Source organism: Ostrinia furnacalis, unplaced genomic scaffold, assembly GCF_004193835.3.
Source record: "Ostrinia furnacalis isolate ACB-3 unplaced genomic scaffold, ASM419383v2 OfSCF2392, whole genome shotgun sequence".
In the NCBI taxonomy this organism is placed as follows: domain Eukaryota; kingdom Metazoa; phylum Arthropoda; class Insecta; order Lepidoptera; family Crambidae; genus Ostrinia; species Ostrinia furnacalis.
Window position 1 is genome coordinate 195,954 of NW_021132631.1, and position 18,793 is coordinate 214,746.

Here is an 18,793-nt window from a genome sequence, read left to right on the forward strand (position 1 = left end):
CGCGCGTAATTATGTTGCTATCGCGCTCGCACACTCACTGCGGGTGCCAGTCGCACAGTCGCGACAGCAATATAATTACGCGCGAGCGATAAGGATGGGTAGCTACGGGTCATTGGACAAAATTCTACGTGCTCACGGACCGGGCTTTAGCAGCAACACTGCGATAAAAAGAGATGCGTGATGCCGTCGCCGCAAGTCAAACTTAGCCGTTTTTTGGAACTATTTGACAGTTAGCAGTTATTGGCACGCTGTAAAATTTGAACTGAGATATTTTTAGATTTTACGTAAGTGTAATCGTGGATGCTTATGAAAAATAGTGCTTCAGAAACGTGGTGACTGGTTCAGTGATTGATTTATTGTACAAAATAGTGAAATAATCCTGGCAACTGACACACAAAATGTCATCCAAAAGCGGTTTAATTTGACACCTGGTATTTGTTGCTCTATTCCGAAGGAATATTAACTTTATGTGATAGGCTCATAGGACAGCTATAAAGAAACCCCACATATTTTTTTACTTACTATTAACCAGGGTTCGAAAATATCCGATATTTATTATAAATATCAAAATATCGGATATTTATGATATACAGGGTGTTTNAATGAAAATATAAAAATTGGTCCAATGTAATGGATACAAGTTTGTTCATAGCTTAATATTAGTAACTGAATGGGGCACTGTTACGGCCGTAGTTCGGTGATTCGTGTAATATAATACACCGTGCAGTATTAAATCATAATATAATCAACATTAAAGCCATAATTTTTAAATCGTTTAATATTATTTTGGTTTTCATTGACACACATTGAACAGGGCAGTGGCAACGTTGAAGCCTAATTATGTAAACCAAAAACTGACGTAATTAAATAAATAAATATTACTTGTACAAAGATTTCAAATCGTGCACAATAACAGTATTTTCACAAACACTGCATTTTGTTAAGTAACAAAATGTTCAAATGCTTACGTTTTGAATATTAACTTAATTTCATTAATACTAATCGTGTAATCGTGAGATTAAATTTGATGAGACTCAAAACTAGAGCTTTAGGTCAGTTGTGAAAATCGTAATCTATAATCTTATAATCATGTTGTACCAGCAAAATTTATGCACATCGTTCTTTGAAAAGAGACTGTTACAGATAAGTGATAATTCAGTTTTGTGTTGTAGAATTGAAAGTCCAACAAGAACTACAAGTCCTTATGGGACTTATATCACTAATGTCCAACAAATAGATGATTGCTTCAGTTATTAAAACTGCCATTTTAAATCTTTGGTTCTGTGAAAGCTTGTGTAAAGCTTTAAATAAAAAATACATTTTATATGGACTCCATGACACAACGCTTTGTTAACAGTCTTTTCTTAAAGGCAGGTGTGTGTTATTTTGTGCCTAAATGCTAGACGAGCGAATTATTTAGAATTTAAAGTGAGCCTTTATAATGCTTAGAGGACTGCGTATCATGTATTTAAGGACTCTTGAAGGTTCTGACGTGTTCAATAATTATCATCATATTTGTGACGTCATTAACACTAGAGTACACGCGTGGCCTACTAGAGTAGACCAGGGTAATGCAATTTTGGTCCAAAAAATTTACAACTTTTTAATTTGTTTATAATGTTTTATCCCAAATAGTTATACAAAGAAACTTTGATTATAAAAGAACTATAATAAACACTTTAATCATTTACATAATAATTTTATTCATAAATTGTTTACAAACTGATTTACAGTGATTTTAAATTGGCTTACCAGAGTAGGCCGCGCGTGTATTGGTGTAAAAAAAGGGGCGCGTGTACTGCAGTGTTAAAATAACTAAACGTAGAAATAGATTTTTTTTTAAATACAAAGTTTAAGTTCTTTCGTACAAATAACATATTCACTTGCTTTGTTTGCAAAATTAATTGACAAACTTCACGTAAAATGATAACCTGCCTTAATTTATTTTGAACCTAATGTACCTAAGTTTGAAGCTCAGAATCTATTAGGTATATCAGTCATATAAAAGTAATATGATGGTAAATATTGAGCACGTAGTGTGCATACGCTTAGTTCTGCAGAGACCAGACCATATTTAACGATACAGTGCAAACAAACGTTCGACTGTAAATATCTTGTATCATATTGGTAAGTGACTTGCAATACTTAACTCTAATCTTTTAGTTTGTTACACAAATATAGATTTTAATTTTAATACAACGGATTGTAATTAATAGATCGTTATAGTATATAGCTTATTTTTATTGTAGAGTGTAATTTGTACATTTTATTTTAGTAATTAATTTGTTCGACCAAATGTATAGGATTTAGACGTTTTGTTTTCAAGCTTCTAAGTACAGTCACATTTGAAAACAATGTATAATGTTGTTAACGGCAGTTTATGTCATACAAATTATTTATTGATAAGTCATCTCTTGTAATGTTTGAATGGAATAGTTTATCGAGATCGGGCTTAAAATCTTATGATTACTTGATAATATTAGAGTAACGGTGATAAACTTAGTATCATGTGTAGCACTTTTTTCCATGTGACTAATAAACGAGACATTATAAGACTAAAGCCTGGTCCGTGAGCACGCAGAATTTTGTCCAATGACCCCTAGCTACCCATCCTTATCGCTCGCGCGTAATTATGTTGCTGTCGCGCTCGCACACTCACTGCGGGCGCGCGTCGCACAGTCGCGACAGCAATATAATTACGCGCGAGCGATAAGGATGGGTAGCTTAGGATCATTGGACAAAATACTACGTGCTCACGGACCAGGCTTTAGCTAAAAACGTACTCTACCAAATAATAGCAATTTGTATACCTCAATTTGCCTAACACGAAGTCTTGAATGGTTATAGTGCTACTTGATGGAAATATTTTAATCCACGAAATGTAATGAATTTTATACGCTCCGGCTTAGAACACAAAATAGCAATTCGCGTGTTACTTTGTGGTTTACCGCACGCGTGTCCCACGTTGGGCGCCAGGAATCGACTGTCAAAAATTATTTAACCTCTAGGCAAATAAAATGAATCAAGTAGAGTTGTAACGACTGGAATTTATTTATTTATTTTTTACTTAAAAATGTGGGCGGATTTTAAGTTAGATTTTTTATTTATAATGTAGATCATGTTAATGTAATGTAACTGGCTCATCAAATGAATGCATATATTTCCACCAACATAAATATGGAATTTTGTTTGAAAGTAATGTTGAAACTCCTATGAAGGTAGTTTGAAGCATAAAGCTTTGCTTTATAATTATACTACTTTGAATTTGTAATATAAATCCGACAATAATTACTAGCAATAAATAAATTGATGAAACTGTTATAGGAAATGTTCAAAATTCAACCATAATACCTAGTATTAAGATTGAAACTGACGTGACAGTCGATATCCGACAGTGGCGCCCTCTAGTCCGCACGCCGCCCACGTGCAAGCGCCTTAGAATAAGACGAGACTATATTTAAACAAAATTATTTAATTAAACAACGATTAACTTGTTTTTTTTTCATTGCAATAATTATTATTTTTATGTGTACTGTAATAAATTCGATGATCAAATTGTATTTGTTTTATTTCATTCTGTGCTTCATCATCTTCGTAGGTCTTCTACCCTTATCGAGTGTGGTTGCGCCATTTACAAGGTAGTTTATTTATAAGGATTTGTTTTGAGTATTTTATCCCAGTACAAAATTCATTTCCTAAATTCCTCTCCTATCCTTATCTCGCACGTAGGTACTAAAAGAAGAGTACGATATTGTGACTTCCGCAATGACCCGCGAGGTGTCGCTGTTCGATATTCGAACGATTCGCCGCCGGTATTACTTACGTGCTCTGTGGCCGCCGGAAAATAATACGCTAAAGTAACCGCTCTCGTAAATTATTTTGTTGCTCACGTTATTTTTACTTTGGATATCGGTATACATTTGTTTTGCTTAGATAATATTTACTGAAACGGTGTGCTAAAGTGGTTTTACAGCTTGAAAGATAGAGCCTAGCTGCACATGTGCTCGCACACGATACTTACCACGAGGTATCTACGTCTCCACCGTATCCAGGAACCAAGGGTACGTGCAATCCTTTATTTTTTCACACCGGGCTGTTTTCTAATGTTGTTTCGCGCCCATTCCTGCCTTTTCCAGCATTTTGTAAATGGTAAGATGTTTTTTTATTTGTATTATAAAGGTTTATTTACTTAGGACATAATGTTTTAGAAAAATATTCATCAAAATCGAGAAGAGGGTAAAAAAGAAAACGTGTAAAATAAAAATAGCTTTATTTAAAAAATAACATCATTTTGTACAATAATAAATTTGTATTGAGTGATCAACAAACTAGGCGTTACGTAGCGATTAGTTAACAAACGGTTAGAATTGAGTTGTGGAATAAATAAATTATTTACAAACAGCGCAAAATGTTAATTCTAAGCTATCTCGCATCTAGAACTTAGCCGCTAGTCGCTACTTATTGAAAATAAACTTAATGTAACATTCTTCAGGGCCCATAACAATGGTTCTGATTCTGATATCACTAGCATATTTAAACTTTTGAGTGACTTGTTTCTTCTGCTCAAATGACACGTAATAATCACAAAAAACTCAGAACTTCAGAATGAGAAAACTAAATATATGATCAGGCTGAATGGCTAACAAGACGACTGACTTATTAACAAGGATTTATTCACGTTGAGCCAAAATATTTGTAACCAGAAGGTATCTTTCAGATTAGTGATTTTCGTTTTGGCATTTGGTGCAATCTAAGCCTTATAAAGGAGTACATACTACATTAACTCATGACTTTAGATGTCCTGACTCTAATCTGAAAGAGCCTTTAGTTCCCAAAATATTAATAATAATTTTATACAAATAGAACTCGTGTTTTTAAACAAACAAGCTAGATAAAAATCACAAAAAGACAAACTTAAAAAGTCTGAATAACTAACACGACCTAACATAATATCCTTATTATTAAAATGTATTTGATAGATAAATCAATGGCGCTATAAAAAATGAGATCGACTTCATCTTGTCGACGAAGAAGCATATATTCAATGATGTCTCTGTGATCAACTCGGTCAAAACAGGAAGCGATCACCGAATGGTAAGAGGCACATTGAATATCAGACCCAAGCTCGAGAGGCGTCGACTGATGAAGTCTACGCTCCGCCCAGCGCCCATCCAACTCCAAAACCCCGAAAGCTTTCAGCTCGAGTTGCAAAATCGTTTCGAATGCCTAGGAGACTGCGAAAATGTGGACGAATACAATGACAGGTTCGTGGAAATTGTCCAAACGACTGGGTCTAAGTTCTTTAAAACCCGTCGTCCAAAAGGAACCAAAAAGATCTCTGACCTCACCAATAAACTTATGGAAGAGAGACGAAACTTGGTTCTGCAGTCCTCTGAAGATGCTGCTCAGTATCGGCGTCTTAACAGACAGATCTCCAAGTCTTTGACTCGCGATCTACGCCAATTTAATACAGATCGTATTAAAGAGGCGATTGAGCGTAACAAAGGCTCTAAAGTGTTCGCTAGGGATCTGTCTGTTGGCCAAAGTCAACTGACCAAGCTGAAGACCGAGGATGGCAGAGACATCTCGTCGGGGCCTGAGTTATTGGAAGAGGTTGAGAAGTTCTACGGACAATTATACACGAGTGTACGTACACCTGTCACAAATCTAGCCGAAGACCCAAGAGCTAGACTGACCCGACACTACACCGAAGATATCCCGGACGTCAGCCTGTACGAGATTAGAATGGCTCTCAAACAGCTGAAAAACAACAAGGCACCGGGTGATGATGGAATCACGGCTGAGCTTCTGAAAGCAGGCGGAACGCCGGTACTAAAGGCTNTGGAAATCCTTGGGGGAGGCCTTTGTCCAGCAGTGGACGTCTTTCGGCTGAAACGAACGAACGAACGATTTGATAGATAAATATTAGTTAACTTTTAAAGGAATTAATAATGTTCACATGTTACGATATTCTTTGGTATAACAAGAACAGTGATCATGAATAAATGATAAAAGTGAATTATGAAATGTACATTAATCTGCCCTACTCTGAATATTGTCAGGTTAAAGGTCATAGCACACTTATCAACCCGGAAAGGGATCAACACCGTTTTGCCTTTCGCCGAGCTGTCAACCACGAGGCGAGGCGTTTACATTACGGTGCGGATAAGTGTGCGTTGCAGTACGGGAGTTTTATACAAAGAATACCGACCACCTCGAGTTGATACGCTTACGATCCGGTTTCGGGTTGATAAGTGTGTTTCGTCCTTAAAGTTGACACTGGACGCAAAATTATGTTTTCACACCAAGACGGAGCGAAGAATGGAATTTGTTATTCAAAATACATAACTGCTCCGCTACACATTGGTGTAAACCGGGCCTAAGATTAAACTTGGTGACGATACTTAAGTTAAACGGTGAGACGACAACGACAGCGCGCTTTAGAGTATGTATAGTATCTTTACAATAGAATAAATAATTAAAAATTAAGGGACGTTTCAAGGCGATTAAAGTTGAACAAAGCGTTGTTGTTGTTCAACAATACATACCTACTAAGCATGCCAATTATATTGAAAAAGACAGAACACAAACATAAGTAAGAACTTAAATATGCGAAACTAATAATAATTTAATTATTAATTTTGAATTTGGTTTACAGCAAAGTTCACATAACAAACTTATTACACTAAAATCAGTACATAAAAGATGATTTAAATAGTTACTCGTCTCCAACATGTACAAAGACAGGCGCTTATTGTCTAATTTACTGTAATGCTCGCCAAGAAATAATACACATGAGACGTCTCTTGACCAGTGCTGCCACCTCTCTGAAGCCAGTGAGCGCTAAAAGTCCTTGAAAATAGCGCTAGATTCCGCTAGATTGCATAAACAAAAATAAAGTAAGATAATCCTTGAACATGAGTGAAACAGCGAGCAGTGAATAGAGTGCGCGCCACCAAAAAATCCCGCAGGAGTGGCGCTGTCAGCGGACAGTAAGAGCAGTTTTTTCGCCGCGGGACTTCTATGGTGGCGCGGAATCTAAAATAAAATGTCTTTATGGCAGCACTGAAAATATCATAAACAATAAAAAACGTTTAAACCATATAGTTAGGTCTGCCAAAAAAGCGCTACATTTTCCGCTAGGAGTTAATATTGAAATTTCAGCGCTAAGTGTACCAAAAAAGCGCTAGATTTAACTTCGAAAGCGCTACGGTGGCAGCACTGCTCTTGACTCTATGTAGCGCTAGTGTGCTTTCGACCTTTAAAGATTTTAGAAATAGACGGCGGCGGATTTAAAATAATGTTTTACCTAAATTATATTTCCATAACCCTTAACCAGGCTCTGGTATCCACAGAGACCACATCAATTTGAACCTTATGCTGTGAAGATATGATTGAAAACTAATTACTTTTTTTTAGGCCCCGAAGTCATTCTTGACTTTCTTGAATCTTTTTTCCAAGATCAGTGTGTATTATTTATTGACAGCTATTATTATTAATTGCCTATCTATCTAAAGAATCTAATCTTACTTAAAACAACAAAAGACACAGCAATTCCTTAAAACAATAAACAAATAACATTCACTAATTAGTAAAATTTTTGTCGCCCTTTGGATTACTTGTTTTTGACTAGTAAAATTTAGTCTAAAAGTTCAAAAATCTAGTTTATTTCTCTAATTCAGCCTACTTTTAATAACAGCCTATTAAGGTAAAAGACGAATACTAAAATATTTTTTTCAATAATAAATAGATTGAGTTAAAATCATAAATAGGGACATTTCTAAGGTGTTTAAATAAATTCGCGAAGTGCAATCGACTATGTCGGAAAGTTAAAAATTATAATAATCGCGCTTACAGCGGTACCTAGGTACTATTTGAAATCTTTATTTATATTTACTACTAATTAATTAATATTCATATTTAGGAAACTAGAAGAAAGATGACGATGGTTAATTACGTTAACATCGGCGTGCGTGCTCAGGCACATAATCAATAGTAGGCGGATCAGCCATTGGCTTTTCATATGTGCATATTAAAACTTTTTTAACTTTAATTCGCGATTAATTCAATATTTAACTAACGCTCTATACCGCTTTTAAACATATTATCTAGGTAGATTCCCTTGAGTAATAAACGCTTCGTGTAGCAGTTAAGGGCTCTATTTGTCTCTGTTGTTCATGTTGGCATTGCTAGAGAGCAAGAGAGACAAAGAAAACTAATTCTAACTACCTTAAAAACTTTACGACTTAGTAGCGGTTACCGAAAAAAATCTAGCTGTTGTGAAGCGCGCCGATGTACTTTTTATTTCCTTTCTCTACAACGGTTGTGCTCTTCACTGGCGTACTATGTTTACGAGTAGGTATATTTTGATTTCAATTTGTGCCATATTTGCAAAGACGAATGAGAACTACTTTGGCTAATTCAAGACTCCCATAACAAGTTATAAAATGTTTCTGGTCTTAGAATGGAAAAAACTGACAAATCACATATGAGGTGATAAATTGAGCATTTGTGTAATCGCCAACGTGTAGGTGTTAATGACACACTGCTCACATTAAAATATTTTTGTATTGCTATAGTACGCCTGAACGAACACAACACTACGAACTCTCCAAATAATAGCACACATATAGCACCGCCATTTTTCTAAAAATAATTTTATTCGTCGAATAGTTAGGATAAGAAATACCTAAGTACATATGCCATTGAGCATACCGTTGCAATACATTAATTTACTCCGATTGACTAGTCTTTTTAACTAAAAAGTTATTTACTAGATATGTTACTCATTGTGAGATTTTAGTTTCTTTGAGTTTACAGTTATTTTATGCTTGGAAAGTATGTGGGTACGTAATTTTATATCCTAATTAATATTCAAAAAATCACTGATCAACTACGAGTAGTTTGCTTTATGGTCATAGCAGACTTACCAACTCGGAAAGGGATCAAGACCGTATCGCCTTTCGCGCGCTGCCAACTGCGAGGCGACACGTTTACGTTACGGTGCGGTGCGGATAAGTGTGTTACTGTCCCTTTTCGGGTTGATAAATGTGCTACGTCCTTTAAACAGTGGGTCCTACGTCCTTTAAAATAAGGTCGCAAGAACGCGCGCTCCTAAATTGCGACCAGTGACGTCGATCGTGAACTATTTACATGACTATTGTTCTATTTCATTTTAAATATGAATATAGCCTCAATATAAGCTTATTACTTATCTTTGAATAATGCTGTGTGAAAGTGTTAGCTTAAATGGGGCGTGCGCTCAGCACAGCCAGTGGGCGGGGCTTCTGTAGACTACTACGGCAGATTTACATAGGGATGTGCCGTTCCCGGGAAAATTCCCACTTTCAATTTGAGAGTTTCCTCAATGTTTTTCCCGTTTACCGATACCATTACACAGTAATGTTAATATTAATTGGGTTTTTCACATTAAGTTTTTAAATTACCCAGAGTTAATGTTCCCGGGAACGGCATATCTTTTACATTGATGCACTGTTGGTGCCGAGCAAATATGCCTTTACGTATTGATAGGACTACAGCATCAGCCATTGCGCCCGCCACGGCAAGACACGTCTTTCTAACGCTACAACCGTACTTTGAAATCCTGGAACAAAAATTTAGATGTCAAGTTACCTAACACAAAAACTAGTGAATAGATAAACATAAATTCCAATACACACATACGGCGTGCGTGTTATATAGTGTAAACAGTCTGACACCCGTATTCACAAACGATGCTTGATTAAGTGAAGCAGCAAATCGAACGGACAGCGTTGAATAGAGCTCTGTGATTGGTTCGTGTGTCACTCTGTGCGTCCACGCGCACTGTGAGACCTCATAGTAATGTTTGTGAATACGGGCGTTACTCTATAAGCTAGTAACTCAGTATCACGAAAAATAATCATCAAACATTTTAAAAAAATATCCCGCCCGTTAAAGTGCTTACATTATGCGCGTACTCAAGTAGTAACCATAGCAACCGACAATCGATGTGGGACAGCTATGAGAATGAACGAAGAGACGCGCGCAGCTGGTACCGCCCCGCAAGTCCCGAAATGTGCTGCCTTATCAGCAGGTTGGTTCTCCGTTAGCACTAGGGCAGTGTTTCTTAACCTGGGGGTCCTTAAAATTGTGCTTGATTTCCTAAGGGGTCCATGGACAAAAAAGGTTAAGAAGCGCTGCTCTAGGGTATGGAGCTTGGAGCCCTAAGGTTCGACGATGTTACCTTAATCTAATGCGGGCGGCCGCCCTTGGAGCCCCGCTGCGGGCTGCCAGGCACGGACGCGAGCCCTTGTCCACGGGGCTCCGCTGTAGGCCCGGAGCCCTAGTCGCCTTACCTCAGTCTAATGCGGGCGGCCGCCCTTGGAGCCCCGCTGCGGGCTGCCAGGCACGGACGCGAGCCCTTGTCCACGGGGCTCCGCTGTAGGCCCGGAGCCCTAGTCGCCTTACCTCAGTCTAATGCGGGCGGCCGCCCTTGGAGCCCCGCTGCGGGCTGCCAGGCACGGACGCGAGCCCTTGTCCACGGGGCTCCGCTGTAGGCCCGGAGCCCTAGTCGCCTTACCTCAGTCTAATGCGGGCGGCCGCCCTTGGAGCCCCGCTGCGGGCTGCCAGGCACGGACGCGAGCCCTTGTCCACGGGGCTCCGCTGTAGGCCCGGAGCCCTAGTCGCCTTACCTCAGTCTAATGCGGGCGGCCGCCCTTGGAGCCCCGCTGCGGGCTGCCAGGCACGGACGCGAGCCCTTGTCCACGGGGCTCCGCTGTAGGCCCGGAGCCCTAGTCGCCTTACCTCAGTCTAATGCGGGCGGCCGCCCTTGGAGCCCCGCTGCGGGCTGCCAGGCACGGACGCGAGCCCTTGTCCACGGGGCTCCGCTGTAGGCCCGGAGCCCTAGTCGCCTTACCTCAGTCTAATGCGGGCGGCCGCCCTTGGAGCCCCGCTGCGGGCTGCCAGGCACGGACGCGAGCCCTTGTCCACGGGGCTCCGCTGTAGGCCCGGAGCCCTAGTCGCCTTACCTCAGTCTAATGCGGGCGGCCGCCCTTGGAGCCCCGCTGCGGGCTGCCAGGCACGGACGCGAGCCCCGCGTATTCCAGCGGGCCCTTGTCCACGGGGCTCCGCTTCAGGTACTCAGAGATGTGCTGCACGATCAGGTCGATGGCCACTGCAAGCCGAGAAGAACATAGATGTAGAATGCAGTGCGGATAAAGTAATATATTATGTAGATGTAGGATGCCCTCTATCTAGGCAAAGTTACATTAGTGAAAACGCGAAATAGATTTTTATACGTAGCTCCGTGAAGAGATCGCGAAATCCAATCTGTTGTAAATAAATAAATATCCTTGGACATTTTCAGGTTCAGAACGGACTACTATGCCGAGAGGTCCCGGGTTCGATTCCCGGCCGGGCAGAAATTGAAATGATGAATTTTAATTTCTGTGACGGGTCTGGGTGTTACTATGTATAATATGTATGTATTTAAAAAAAAGTATATAAGTAGTATATCCGTTAAGCTAGCACCCATAACACAAGCATTAAGTTGCTTACTTTGGGGCTAGCTGGCGCTGTGTGAAATTGTCCAAAAGATTTATTATTATTTTCGGTTTACACTTTTGTGTCTCAGCTCATGGCTGGTATCAGAGGAGAACACGGGCCTTAGCCAAGTGCAATCCCGATTCAATATTCGTACCTAATTTAAATTATTATGTTGCTGCGTTTGTGCTGGTGGTAGCTGTCTTAATTGGTTAGGAGTTTCGTGAACTTGCAAAAATTTTCTGACTATTCTACAGGTGTATTATTATTATTTTACACTGCGCTTCTAGTCCCAAACTAAGCAAAGCTTGTACTATGTATGGGTACTAGAGAACGGAAATAAACATACTTAAATACTTTTTTTTTTGCAAATACATACATATTATACATAGAAAACACCCAGTCCAATACAAACAAATATGTTCATGCACACAAATGTTTGTACTGTGCGGGAATCGAACCCGCAACCACCGGAATAGTGTTCGTTTCGAACCACTACACCAAACGGCCGCCGTTATGAATGGTTATTTGTATAGCTAGATATAGACTGTGTAAATACTCATTATTATACATTATCTGTGATTATACTATGCCCTAGACCACAGAATAAGTAATAGTACAGGTACAGAAGGATTACTCCGCAAGACGATTTAAATAAATGCGAGTCTTGCTACGACGCGATACAGTGGAATTCAGCTCGCACAGCACTACGTACCTACAATTTTATTCACCTACAAGTTTTGTCTCTTTCTATCGCGTGCCTCTGAACTTTTCTTACGCTGTTAGGGTTGCTGTCTAGTGAAAAAATAATTAATCTACTTATTTGTAATGAGGTACGTACGTAGGTAAGTATTACTGTTATTTTACCTTTGTAAAAATAACATTTCAAATATACCTACTTAGGATTAAAAAAAACTTATTTTATTACAATGTCTTCATTGATACCTATTTTAACATAAGACGAATAAATTAAACATACTATTACAGAAAAAAAGAAGAATCCTATATCTACTATCCTAAAAACTATTGATTACCGACATGGCCAACATACCTTTCAGCATCTTTGGGAAGCGAAAAAAAAGATAAATCCGGTAGATTCCTTTTCGAATTTAAACACCCGAACGCCGCACAATATTTCTTTCTCTATATATCCATTTTTAAATAATACTTCGATCATAGAATTAGGTACTACAACTCACGCCAGCGCGTCCTGACGGGCACGCGCGTGACACTCGACTGATATAATACCCGCCGGCCGCCGGGGCGCTTCGCTGTAGGTAATTATCGGATGTACCGCGCGGAGTGAGCCAGGCCTGCCTAGACACCGTCCCCTTAGTAGGGGGGAAGGGTAAAAACAACGGCACATCAAGGTAACTAGTTGTGATATGTGCCGATCCGGAAGGTAATATGGTAAATGGCAGTTATTTTTCCCGAATTTTGGAATGAGAGTGATGAGCAAAATAAAATGTGGTAATATATATATTTTATAATTTAGTAAGAATTTGTGGTAGCGCTTATAAAATTAGTATGGCTATACTAGCAGTATAAAATACACACGATGACTTGTACAAAAAAGAGTATTAACTGATGCTTTGCCAACCTTATAAAGATATAACTAGCAAATACCAGAGCTTCATTGAATGAAACCACCTAGTACCATGCTTTATTCCTAGCATACTTAGTGCTTTCGACTACACTTATTATTACCGTAGTTCTCCAAACCTTCGCGAGCGAAGCAGAAACATCATTAAATTATTTAAAAAGCACTTTAATACAATACAACACATAACGTTTAAAAGCTTCAAAGAATCTGAGGGCATTGGCTAGTTTTTACCAGTCAGTCCCTTACACCCTGTATATTTAGCAAGCAAATAAAAGAACATTGAATTGCAAACACTTTATTACCTATACAAATGGAGGTTCAAGAGCAATAATACTCAAAAAGTAGTTACAGTAAATACATAATAAATATGCACTAGGAATATTATTGTGCTAGCGAGGATCGAAACCAACGAGTTTAAATTGTAATTAAATACATTTTGCTTTAATAAATACAATAATTTTATAGCTAAATCCAATGTTTATAACTCACGACTACTCAATAAATAGTTACATAACTTTTTTGTCAATAATATTAATTTTACCATTTCAAATGTTTTACTGGGGCAATGTTTACACAATAATAATTATTTTACGTGGATTAGATTTCGAATAATTCCAAAATATTAATCAAAACTGTATGATTAAAAATTTCAAAGTGAAAAATTAATTGTTTCACCACACTTTATTGGAAGTTATAGTAAAAATGTCACAAAACTGACAACAATAATGCAAGAAAGCAATTGCGATTTGGCAGTTGTAAGTATTTAAATTTTATGTTTAAAGTCACACTAAATTCTCGAGTTTAAATATCATACTGTCTCAATCCGTTTAGTCGCCTCTTTACAAATAATACACTACTATTGACAGCACAGTTTTAAATGCAAAACCAATTACTCAATTAAATCTTTACAAAGAAATACTGTTAATTTGACAAATAACTAACATCACAAACTAAATGAAAATTATCTTTTACATCTACTTTGACACAATTTACAACTTTTAATTATTTTTGGTCTATATTTTACAATTTAACTATATTTTTATCACATTCAATCATTGGAATCAGGGAGGGAATCTGTTTCAAAATTGTCATTAGATTTGGTAAATGGAAAACAGATGGTGTGTGGTAGGTAATGACTATTGTATGTATCAACTTTATAAAAATTAAACTATTCAAATACGGGATTGCCAGTGATTTTAGAATACAGGATGTGTCGGTTCAATATGTAAAGTAAACGTTGTACTTTTATAAGTACTTTAAATTCAATTCAAATATTTTTAAGAAACAGATAACCGTCCGTTTATATCAACCCTACGATGTATCTAAACTAGAGATGNACTACAACGCACGCCAGCGTCCTGACGAGTGCGCGCGTGACACTCGACTGATATAATACCCGCCGGCGGGGCGCTTCGCTGTAGGTAATTATCGGATGTACCACGCGGAGTGAGCCAGGCCTGCAATGGGCCAACTATCCGGCCGCCGGATATCCGGCTATCCGGCCTAGCAGCTGGCCGGATATCCGGTATCCGGTATCCGGCCAAACAACTATCCGTTTCATCTCTAATCTAAACATACAATTTGTATGTACCAATGACAACTACACACATCTAGTGACCTACTATGCGAATTCATGGATGAACGAGTCTTTCTTACAACGAAGTCAGTCGGTTACTGATAAAATAACATTTTGAATGTTAAATTATAAATGAATCATTGTGGTATTAAACCAGACAAAGATCTTTGTCTTGTTGAACTTGGATAAAATTGAGATGGAGAAATATAAAATACATAGATATAGTCAACAGCATATCAAACTACCACAAAATGAACTCTTAAACACATAAAACTTCAGAGTCAATTGAGAAATTGTATTTTTGGGTACGCTGTGTAAGCTGTACGGCTTGAGCAGCTGGTAATAAATTATACTAAAATCGTTGGTTGAGCTGAAAAGGAAGATTTAACTTACGCTAAATTGATATGCTAACAGAGTCAAGCGAGCCGAGGCTACATGTATATTTGTTAAAATATCAAAAATATATACGATACAACATTAACGCTATAAATATGTATATATTGCTGTTGTGCGCTATACATATCATTCTTCATTTTTTTGTATAATTATTTACTTCACACAGCACTGTATTCATAACAGAAAAGAACTGAAATATACTTCTATGTAAAAATAGGAAATGCATTACATACATAAGTTGCCAGAACCTGGCTATATTGTGCAGGTAACAACTATACATAAGTACAACACATATATCTATTACATAACGAGATTAGTAGCGGCTATAATTTAGTATTGGTATACTATGACCCTGTGCAGCAGTATATGGCATGGGCAAAATGGATGTAGGACCAATGAAAAGCCTTAGTGCCAATTAAATATCATTAATTCTGTAACTAAGGCTCTCCATTATCCTGTTAAACTTTTAAAGAAGACTTGAACGCCATTTAAAATATTTCTTACCCACTAATCCTTCATAACACAGATGTGCCCCTTTAACCTTCACCAGATCGGGCATATTTTCGGTAGTATTACCGAAATGTCCCCAATAAGAGGGAACAATGGGAAATTTTACCGGGAATATTCCCAACTTGGGGAATGTTTCCAATAACGGCACATCTCTAACACGTCAGCCTTATAAGTAGACAAATAGCTATAAGGAACTTAAAATACTAAAAAAACATGTAATGTTTACTAACACAGACAACGTCACGTGACGTAGTTGAAAAAGTACCCAAAATGTCAATATTTCTAGTGAAACTAGTACAGTTTTGACTCTTTCAACTATTTTTACGGCAGTAGTAGTAGTAAGCACTACAATATATTTGTACGCAAACCGTGGATATTTACGTTAGCAAGAACTCGCACGCATGTGAACCTTTCACTAGTTGTCTTCTATTGAATTTAGTTTTGTAAAACAATTATTGAGATAATTTCTTTGATCTTTGAGTAAGATTTTTGTACTGTGTTGTATGGCTTATTAAAAACATTTATTATAGTTGAAATCTTAAATGTATAAATAATATATTTTTTATGATAGGTCTCTTCAGGGACAAGACCTAGGTTTGTATTAATATAAGTGGATGAAATCACATGCGCGAAGTTGTCACTGTGACATTTACAACACAAAATTTACGCACACTACAAAACGTTATGAGTTCTATACATCTCTCTCACTCGTACTTCGTACAAGCGAGAGGCAGATACTTCGTAACATATCGTAGGTTTCAAACCAAAATAACGTATAAATAAAAATACGAGTAATGACATTAAATCCTTATTACTTGTGACATAATGACTATTCTACGATACCCGCATTTTTGATCCAGCGTAATTTTGGCTTGAATACGAATAATTGAAATTGTATTGTTTGGTAGAACTGTAACGTAAGGACTACTTGACCATACATTCGAGTTGTTTCTGTGACTTTTGTGACATACATACATTGTGGTGGACATATTTCAATAATATTTATACTATAATAAAATAGAATGTGCTAAAAACGCCTTTGGGTACCGCTAAAATATAATACAATTTACTTTTATATAAATACCGACCGTATACTGAAGTTGGGGCAATGATATTTAATCTCGTAATTATAAACAAAGTATAAACAAAGAACCATTTTTAAACGACTGTGCAAGAGAAGCTTTGAACATGTAGCCAGCACATTAAGCCACTTTGAAACATTGAAAAATAGGTATACTTGGTAATAAATGGTCCATCATCTAAACATTCTGTTTCAATCACTGATGTATCATTGTATCACTTATCAATCAATATCCTAACCCTAAGTAGAGCTGTTATACTTGACAAAAAACAGGATGTTTCATTGACTATGGCTTTTGAAGCATAAAGTTGCTGATATATCAACCTATCACAAAAATTAAGAATATCCCCAATTAATTTTAGACTTTTTCGTTTAAGATTTAAAGTTCCAAATACAGTGAGGAATTGGTGTTGGTAATTTTGTGGTAGGTTGACCTACCAGAGGCTATACATGGATGATTATTATACCTACAGCTATTGGTCCTTTTTCCTGCGTATCTTATACATAGCAAATAACTTTTTATTATTATTGTTGCGGATAGGAAATGCATTTGATGAGGTAATGTTTACAATCTAACACGGTATACATAATACACTAGCCAAATTCGTATGTCAGTGGGTGTGACTACGGCAGAGCTATGGAGGTTTTTAAAAGGCAAAAATAGCTGATGAACAAGTTATGTGGTAGTGTTACTGAATTTACCCATAAGAAATGACCTAACGTTCTAATGTTCATCTTAGGTATTGTTAAAAGACAAAGAGAGAAATAGAATAAAATAGCAAAAAGGTATTGTCCTATACTCAAATAGTCATACCCCACATCACATGAGACATGAAACATTTTAGGTTTTACAAAAACTATAGAAAATTAAATAGGAATTTAATTCAGAAATAATAACGCATATCAATCTGCTTCCATAACCAGCGGTAGTCACACGACCAATCACAAAAGTCACAGGCACCTCCTTCCAAAACTTATCGACTATCGACTCAGCGTGTCCTCCGAACTCCCCGACATCCTCCTACCGTTCCCTTCGTCCACCTCGTGATGCGTCCCGTTGCAATTCCCATTCACCACCTTGGCAGCCGGCGACGGCCTCTTCTTATACATTATGTCCCAAATGTGGTGCACGATTAAGTCAATAGCCACTGCAACAACGGAAAACGGACTTTAAGCCGAGGACTCAAGGTTATAATCGCAGCTACATAAGAGCATAGCCGCTGCAAGTGGGATGGTAAATGAGAATTGCTATCTGAGACCTCGTTGCAGTGGCTATGACCTTGTGACAGTTGCCTTCGGAACGTCTTCTATCTGATACACTTTTGTTTCTTGATTTCACTTTTACGTAATCGGTATAGATCGTGCTATCCACGAAGACGCGCCCCACCATTTTTCCGCTAATGTTTGATTGTTATCGGTACCACAGAATAATAATAAGTACTACGTACAGAAGTTTTACTTCGCGAAGGTATTTAAAAAAATGTATGCTCAATGTCATTAACAATATGGTGTATAGTTCCAAAATACTGGACTGTCCTGTCGATGACATTGACAGTGGGGCGCCACCGTCAATACCGGATCGCTGGTTCAGATTTTTGCCATGTTGGAAACCATATAGTTGAACGATGGTAGCGCCCCCCTGTCATTGAGTTTGGCGGGACAGTTCAGCGTNGTTTAAACAACTATTACACATACACACGATACGATTATATCATGCCTTTCATGGTATCCCAGAACAAAATACTTACGTAAAGAAACAGGCAAAGCCTAGTTTTATTTGGAAATGCATACGTGAATCAACATTGTTGAGCGATAACAAATATGATACAGCTTTTAAGACACGTTGTTGTATGATTCATATTAGGCCGGAAAACGGATGTATTCCAATAGAGCACTCGCCCAAATAGCACCTGCACGAATAGCACCTGGCCTATTCCACTTACAGCACCTATCGATATTTTGGGCAGGCGCTATGGCTAATGGTAGCCTAGTTCTGGCTACTAATGTATTTAAGAAGAATAAGCATAAGAAGATATAATATGTATGTATAGTTGTATTGTAGGTGCTACTTGTGAACAAAAATATAAAAAATAATTTTAAATCC